The sequence below is a fragment of the Lepisosteus platostomus genome, chromosome 4 (assembly GCF_059453375.1).
Source record: "Lepisosteus platostomus isolate fLepPlt1 chromosome 4, fLepPlt1.hap1, whole genome shotgun sequence".
NCBI classification, from domain to species: domain Eukaryota; kingdom Metazoa; phylum Chordata; class Actinopteri; order Semionotiformes; family Lepisosteidae; genus Lepisosteus; species Lepisosteus platostomus.
Window position 1 is genome coordinate 69,640,712 of NC_142614.1, and position 7,084 is coordinate 69,647,795.

General features: G+C 37.4%; 1 long non-coding RNA gene across 1 annotated transcript; it reads left to right on the forward strand.

Moving 5' to 3' along the window:
• Nucleotides 1-1,124: 1,124 nt before the first annotated feature.
• LOC148673720 (uncharacterized) lies at nucleotides 1,125-6,142 on the forward strand. The gene is made up of 2 exons (XR_015936220.1): nucleotides 1,125-2,078; nucleotides 5,074-6,142. It is a non-coding gene; the product is annotated as an uncharacterized LOC148673720 (long non-coding RNA).
• Nucleotides 6,143-7,084: the final 942 nt, after the last annotated feature.

Genomic DNA, 7,084 nt, shown 5'->3' on the forward strand with positions numbered 1-7,084 from the left:
CCAGTATTGGATAATTAGGAAATGGATGGATACTTTTACACAGTAGTTTACTTGGTTTAATTGTTATATTACTTTTATTTCAGATGTTATACAGTTAGTTTAGCAGACTGAGACTGCCCTGTGTGACCCAAGACATAATATTCATCCCCTCTATACAACTGGCACATATTGTCTCAAAGACTCCCATGGTTTGACTAGCAATCACACGTTGCCTTATTCTGGTCATGCTAAAGCACATTAAAATGAGCTAACAAGAGCTAATTAATCCTAAATTCATAAGTAGTGCACATTCTTCAGTCTCATTAAACCTAAAATGCACAAATTAAGATCATGTACAGTAAATCAAGAGCTGCCTACAGTATATTGATAATTGTAAAGTTATGTAAATATATAATAATCATTTACAGTAAGTACTTTATATATTAATAATGATAAGCAGTACTAATTAGACTTTACATACAGTATAAATGAAAAATGGACCAAAAATAAGAAAGAAAAGGAAGCAGCGATATTGGACGTCAGCGGACAAATGATTCACTCCCTGGCAGAAGATGATGGCTGAGTTATTGAAGCAGATGACCAAGGATATATGGGGAGATTGAATCTTGGCTCTGACTGCACATACTGTGCACTTTGAAATATGCTGAGTGTCCTGTTGCAAGCGCGAGTGTAGCAAGTGTATCCAGAGGTCATGTGCAATGTTTTTATAATGATTCATATTAAACCTCTCTAATGTCTGTTTTGTAGTTGGGCTTTATGTGGCCGAGTGTTATCAGCCTCTTGATGTTATTGTCTCTTGTTATAACTGGTACAGCTCGTTTTCTTCTCTTTTTTCAAAGCTGTGTCATACTGTGGATGTGTGATGGGTACAGATCCCCTGTGTCCCTCGTGGGATTGGATCACAGTTTATCAGCTGGCTCAGAGAACACACACAATTTCCCCAATTGGCGGCGAACTCCGCTATGTTAAAAGATGTGTCCCTTTGCTGTGGGGGAATTCTACACGTTCCAGATTTCAAAGGAGGTGATGTCTGTAACATGCTCAGTGCTACTGGGTCTCATCACAGATTAGCACAAAACTACTGCATCACTGACCTTTATACCATACCCTCTGTTGTCCTTACATACTGTAGGTAATGGTGGAATCATTGTCAAAGACGGTAACACCCAGGCATCTATGACTATTTCATTATAGACCATTAACATAGGATCTTACCTTAACCAAAGGTACCCTAAGTCCTGATGTCTACACATTGTACAGTAGATATCTCTATCAGTGTTTGGCTGTGGATTTAAAGAGGAGCATCACAAGATTCCTGTGGTACAGCTGTACAGTATCAACTTGTTAAAGGTAGGAAAGGCTGGTGTCAAACCTTTACTGGAGTTATGTGATAAATGTCTTATTACCTCACACCTGAGAACCTGGGAGCACCCTTAACTAAATGCTCATCACAACGCAGTATTCTTTTCATTCTGTGAAATTAATCAATTCACGTGAATTTGATGTCTGGCTGGGTGCTTAGATGGGCATGTTCAGTGTGGAGACAGAGCCCTGGATGAAGGGCGATGCATTGCCTTTGTAACCACAGTTATGCTGGCCAATCAAGGCTGAGCCACAGCTGTGAGGGCTCTTTAAAGACACACTGGGCACCTCCCCAGAGGGATGAGCAGGGCAGTCCCTGGAAGGGGAGGAACGTCCCCTGGCAGTCCCTGAGCGTAATGCTGTCATTTTCTTCTTCTTTTTCTTTTCACCTGTCCTGTCGTGCATCTCCAGCGGGACAGGCTGGCCCTTTTTCACACATGGAGTTTTTGGCCTTCTGGCTTTGCGCTCCCTGTCTGCTCTCCCAGACTGGTACCCGTTAAAGAGTCCAGCCCTTTTCTATTTTTCCTTCTTGTTTTGTTTCTCCCCCTTTCTGTGTTTTATTTCCAGTTTCCGCTGACCTCACACTGGGGCCTCCTCTCTCTTTAGACGGCACGTCGACTTTTACCAGTGCTCGCCATAGCTCCGCCCCCTCCAGCATCGCTAAAACCTGTTTAAAAGATGCCTTAAAGAAGTTGCAAGCTATCTGCTATGGAATGGTAAGCGATCATCGAGTGTCATCGAAGGTAGATCTAGATTTAAAATGTAAAATGAAATGGATTTTTGATTGCCCTAAATTCCATACATCACTTTGTGTATTCAATTCAACTTCATTGTCATTATACTTACACAGGTGCATAGTATAATGAAAAGTGTTGCTCATTAGTCACTCAGGTGCAGTATATAAATAGGACAAAAGATAAGACAATAGACTAACACAATAACAATAATAGTAACGTGTAATAACATGTAATCAAAACTGTGCAAAAACCGTAAACAGAGAAAATATAAAAGGACAAAAACAGTGCAAGGTAATTCGGGGAACAGTGCAAAAATAGTATGGTGATTAATAAATATTACAACTAATACAGTTTTACTTAGCTATCGAAGGGACAGTACAATTTCGGCTTACATGTTGTGTGTGTAGTGGTGTTGGAGTACAGTCCTTGTGGGTACAGGAAGAAGTTAGGAGAGATCATAGTATGATGGGAGGGAGTGGTGGTGTCATCAGCTTGACGGCTCTGGGGAAGAAGCTATTTTGGAGTCTAGTTGTGTGCGACTGGAGTGACCGGAACCTTCTGCCAGATGGTAGGGGAACAAACAAGTTATGACTGGGGTGAGTGGGGTCAGACATAATTTTGGTGGCTTTTTTCAGACTTTTGGTGTTGTAGATTTCCTGGATGGATGGTAAGGCGTATGATTTGTTGTATTTTCCTTCCACAGAAGTTTGTTATCAAAATGGAACTTAAAAGTGACGGAACATAGCTGTTGATTAGTATGAAACATCCGAAAAGCAAACTGTAAAAAAACACTGCTTTTTTAAACTCAGGTTTCTCCCTCTTTCTCTGAAAGCCCATGTGCCAAATCCTCCCTAGCACATCTGCACTAGTTAATACTCTCCTAGCACTTCCAGCAGCCTGTGACACAGTAAAGAACAGGGACATAAATGATTATTTATGATGTGACACCTAACAACCCAGGCCTGTCTGCAAATAGTGTAATTAATAGGGCAGAATATTATGTGTAAACTACAGCTGTTTGGCGCTGAACTAGACTATAGATCACAATGCGTTTTACCCCTGCAGAAATCAATGTGTGTGCAGCCTTCAGTGTCACCACTATTGATATTACATATTAAACTAATCTATCACTCCTTACGTTTATCATTATTAAGAACAAATATTATTTGTTTTTGGTATTGATATTTTTTCCAGCTTTGAGGGGAAATCTTTTTTCAAGGCTTTCTACCGAATAAACCTATTTTTTCCAACTTTCATGTTTAAACATTCACCTCAAACACAACTTTACAACTGCCCACACATCCATACACAAGGTAGTACATGCAGTCAAACATAAAGCCTGAAAAAAAAGAAATCAATAGAACTTTATATTAGGAGTTGCAAATTGCACTTATACATTTTTTATATTCTGAAATAGATTAACACAACAGAACATTAATAGACTGTGAGGAAGATCCCTGCTTGTAATAACATGACTCCAGGGACATTCACACATAAAACACTTTGAACTTCGATTTTGTAAAAGGTCCAGAACTTCGAGGAGTTAAGCCAGTTTTTTTTGTGAAAGCTTGGCTTTTAGATGTTTTATATAACATTAAGAAAAACAAAAGATTTCTCAATACTATAGTTAACAAACTTCTTCAACAGAGGCAATATCAGAATAAGGAAGAGTGGAGAGCATTCCTCAGCTACTCTAAGGGCAATGGGAACTACACAAAACAACTACAAACGTTCACAGTCTCCTTATTTCTCACAAAGTTCTACCACATCTCTACATATACAAAACCCATCTGAACATGTATACAATCCAAACAATTACAATAATATAATTAGAGCCATATTAACACTTTTTTGAGCTATAGATACAGTGTATTTGAAGTCATATTTTGTGACCTCTAGTGGCAACACATCAGTTACAGCCATCCTTTCATGGGTCAATCAGTTGCAAATAGTAATAGCCTAGCAATAACTCATCCTGGCGAATGACTAACAGGACAAGATACAGTAAGTAGCTCAACATAGGTTTTATTGTCCATTTGGCTTGTTTGTAGTGCATTCATGAAGTGTCATGTGAAACCCCTGAAATATGACCAAATATGTTGTCTTGTTATCATGAAAATACTGCAAAAAGGCAACTTTCCCTGTAATTTCCTAATTTCCTCTCTATGAGAGTTGTATGCTTTTTTTCCATCTTTCCTGATGAAGAACTCCTATTCTAATATTCAAAGTAGTACAGCATCTTTATAAGAACCAGCACATTTACATTGAAGCTTGACTAAATGCACTGATACCTGATACCCAAAGGCATCCAATTCTGAAAATGATGCCTACCTTTTTCTTTTTTTGTTATTTATTAACAGTACATTATAATATAAGCATAAAAGGTGATTAGAATTACTTTCAGCATATACAATGGTTAGGTGTGAAAGAATTAAGAAAGTAAATAAGAGGAAACAGTTCCTGTATACTGTACTGTATACCCTACAATATTAAGAATTAATCTATTAATTCCTTTTTTGGTGCCCTTTCAATTTTATAAAAAAGACCAGGTACTGAAATGCAACTGAACAACTCTAATGCCTTGTAAAAACAACTTCTTTTTCGACAGGTCGTTAACAGTTTTTTTTTTTGATAAATAATTTCATACAATGTTTGAAAATCCGTCTGATATTAATTTCTGGTGTGGGAAACAGATTCGATTTCACGTTTGTAGAAGAATGGTCCATACCATTCTTTTCCATGTAAGATTTTCTATCTGTTTTCTCCGCCATGAAGATTAAAAAGAAAAAAATATTAACAAGGAATCTGGGAATGCACTCCATCTTGGCACATTATTCATTAGAACACGATTCAAAAACGTATTGTTGCTGTCATCTGCTTTTTGAATGAAGCTTCTGAGGCTGATAGCTAGTCAAAAGGAAACCCATCGGGAGACAGGAATGTCAGAATAATGAAAGTCTCTTATCTTTTACAGCTTTATTGGAAGAGGACAGCCTGGTAAAAGTTCATAATGAAGGACTTCCTACAGCGGGAATCGCATCTCCTCACCTGTAATATCAGTGAACAATAGCCGAAGTCAGACTGATGTGAACGAAGAGGGGGAGTCAAAGAGAATGTAATTACTGCAGAATGCACAGAAAACCCTTGTGTATTAAGAGAAAAAAATCCTAGAGAAAAAAGAGGAAGAGACAAGCGAAAGTGGGTGAACTGGGAGACATAAAATACTGCAGACCTGCTTTTATAAGTTATTGTTGCTTTGTGAGTGCTTTGTACCCACTAAATGTTTTATTTATTTGTAAACCGGGGTCTACAAAAACAAAATGTAAGAATCCATTTGTCAAACTGACAAATACGCATGCCCACAAAAGAATTAAAGAACACACGATTCCAGTGAGCAGTGGGGGGCGGGGGGGCGAACAAAACTGTTACTTCAATAACATGACTTTGCTAATCAGCAGGAAAGCTGCTAAAAAATGAATTGAGCCTCATTGGTTTGTAAAAGGCTAAGAATCGTCCAAAAGGAATGCAGAATGCTTTATAAACTCACGATTATTTCAACCTCACAATTGCTGCAGCTCATACAGTTTACAAAGCCATTTAATTGAAACATCATCAATAAAAACATATTCACATGCTTTTTTTTACCCCCAGTATAATTTCGTGTAATGACCTTTAATGAATCCTTATTGTTTAAAGAAGGAACTTGACATTTAACATCACCCACAGTAAATACTGTAAATGTTGTGTGATGGGATTGATTGTAATGGCAGCCTATGACAGCCATTGGTATTTTCCCAGCCAAGACATTTATTGAATGTGTTTGTTTTTTTCACCTCCATGCCTGATGGCTACACTTTTACACTATAACACACTACTCTACATTATATGCAGTTACACAGATTGTCTTTTGATTTATTGTATTGTGCAACCCTGTTTATTTCTTCTACTGTATATTAATAACCGTGAAAGCGCTCTGTGACAACTTGCTGTGAAGGGCGCTATATTAAAATAAGTTTAATTGTATTCAATAAACTGAATCTGCACTGCTGACCCATTTTCTTTTTTCACTGTTTGGATTTCCATAAACTTGCAGGCGACATAATGTTTTTCAGTCAGTTTGTCATGTGAAAGACTGCATGTTCAGAGGAGGCTGTTTAATAAACAGAGAGGGAAAATGGTATGGCTGTTTTTCTTCAAAAAGCCCAACAGCAAAGTCCGAAAGGAATTCTCTGTCTAGATTACTTTTTCCTTCGGAAAACATAAAAGAAAAATAATTAAGTACATGTCCAGTAGATGTGATAGTGTGACCTGAATATGATAAAAAATCGTCCAAAAATAGTCATTTAAGTCATAGCTTTGTTTTTCTTCTCTATAAGTGAGACTGGGGCCCTGGCTGAAGGGACATCTGTCAGTTCAGCTCTTATCAGGAAGTACAATGCTTCATTAGAAATGATTTCAGTAGCATCTCTCTGCATTGCACTGAAGAAATGTATGGTATTTCAGAATAATTTTGCTGAATTTGAATTGAAATGCGGTGAACTCTGCACTTGTTTGGGAATAGATTCTGATCTGCCCTCCAGTAAGAAACCACCAGTGAAATCCTCCTCCTGCTTGGAAGTACTCAGGTTTATTATATGAGTAGGAGTTGTGTGTGATTGATTCTAAATGTAACAGCATTTTACACTGTTACCTCTTCCCTGAACTATTATTATCCAATGTATTGATTTATTTTTTTCTAGGCATGGTTTTTGTTCCTTTTGCCATTTTTCTTATTTTTCTCCTTAATGGAAATCTTAGCAATTCTTTTGAATTATAGGTGTCAATTCTATATTTTTTCCTTGGAATTATGGCCCATGTGAAAAACCCTAAATGACAAGACAGTTAGTTACTGTACTCACATTAACACTCTCAGTATTAAGTTATAGATTAAATGGACTTTGATCATAAATTAACAGGCTGAGTGATTTTATATGCATTTTTGAAAA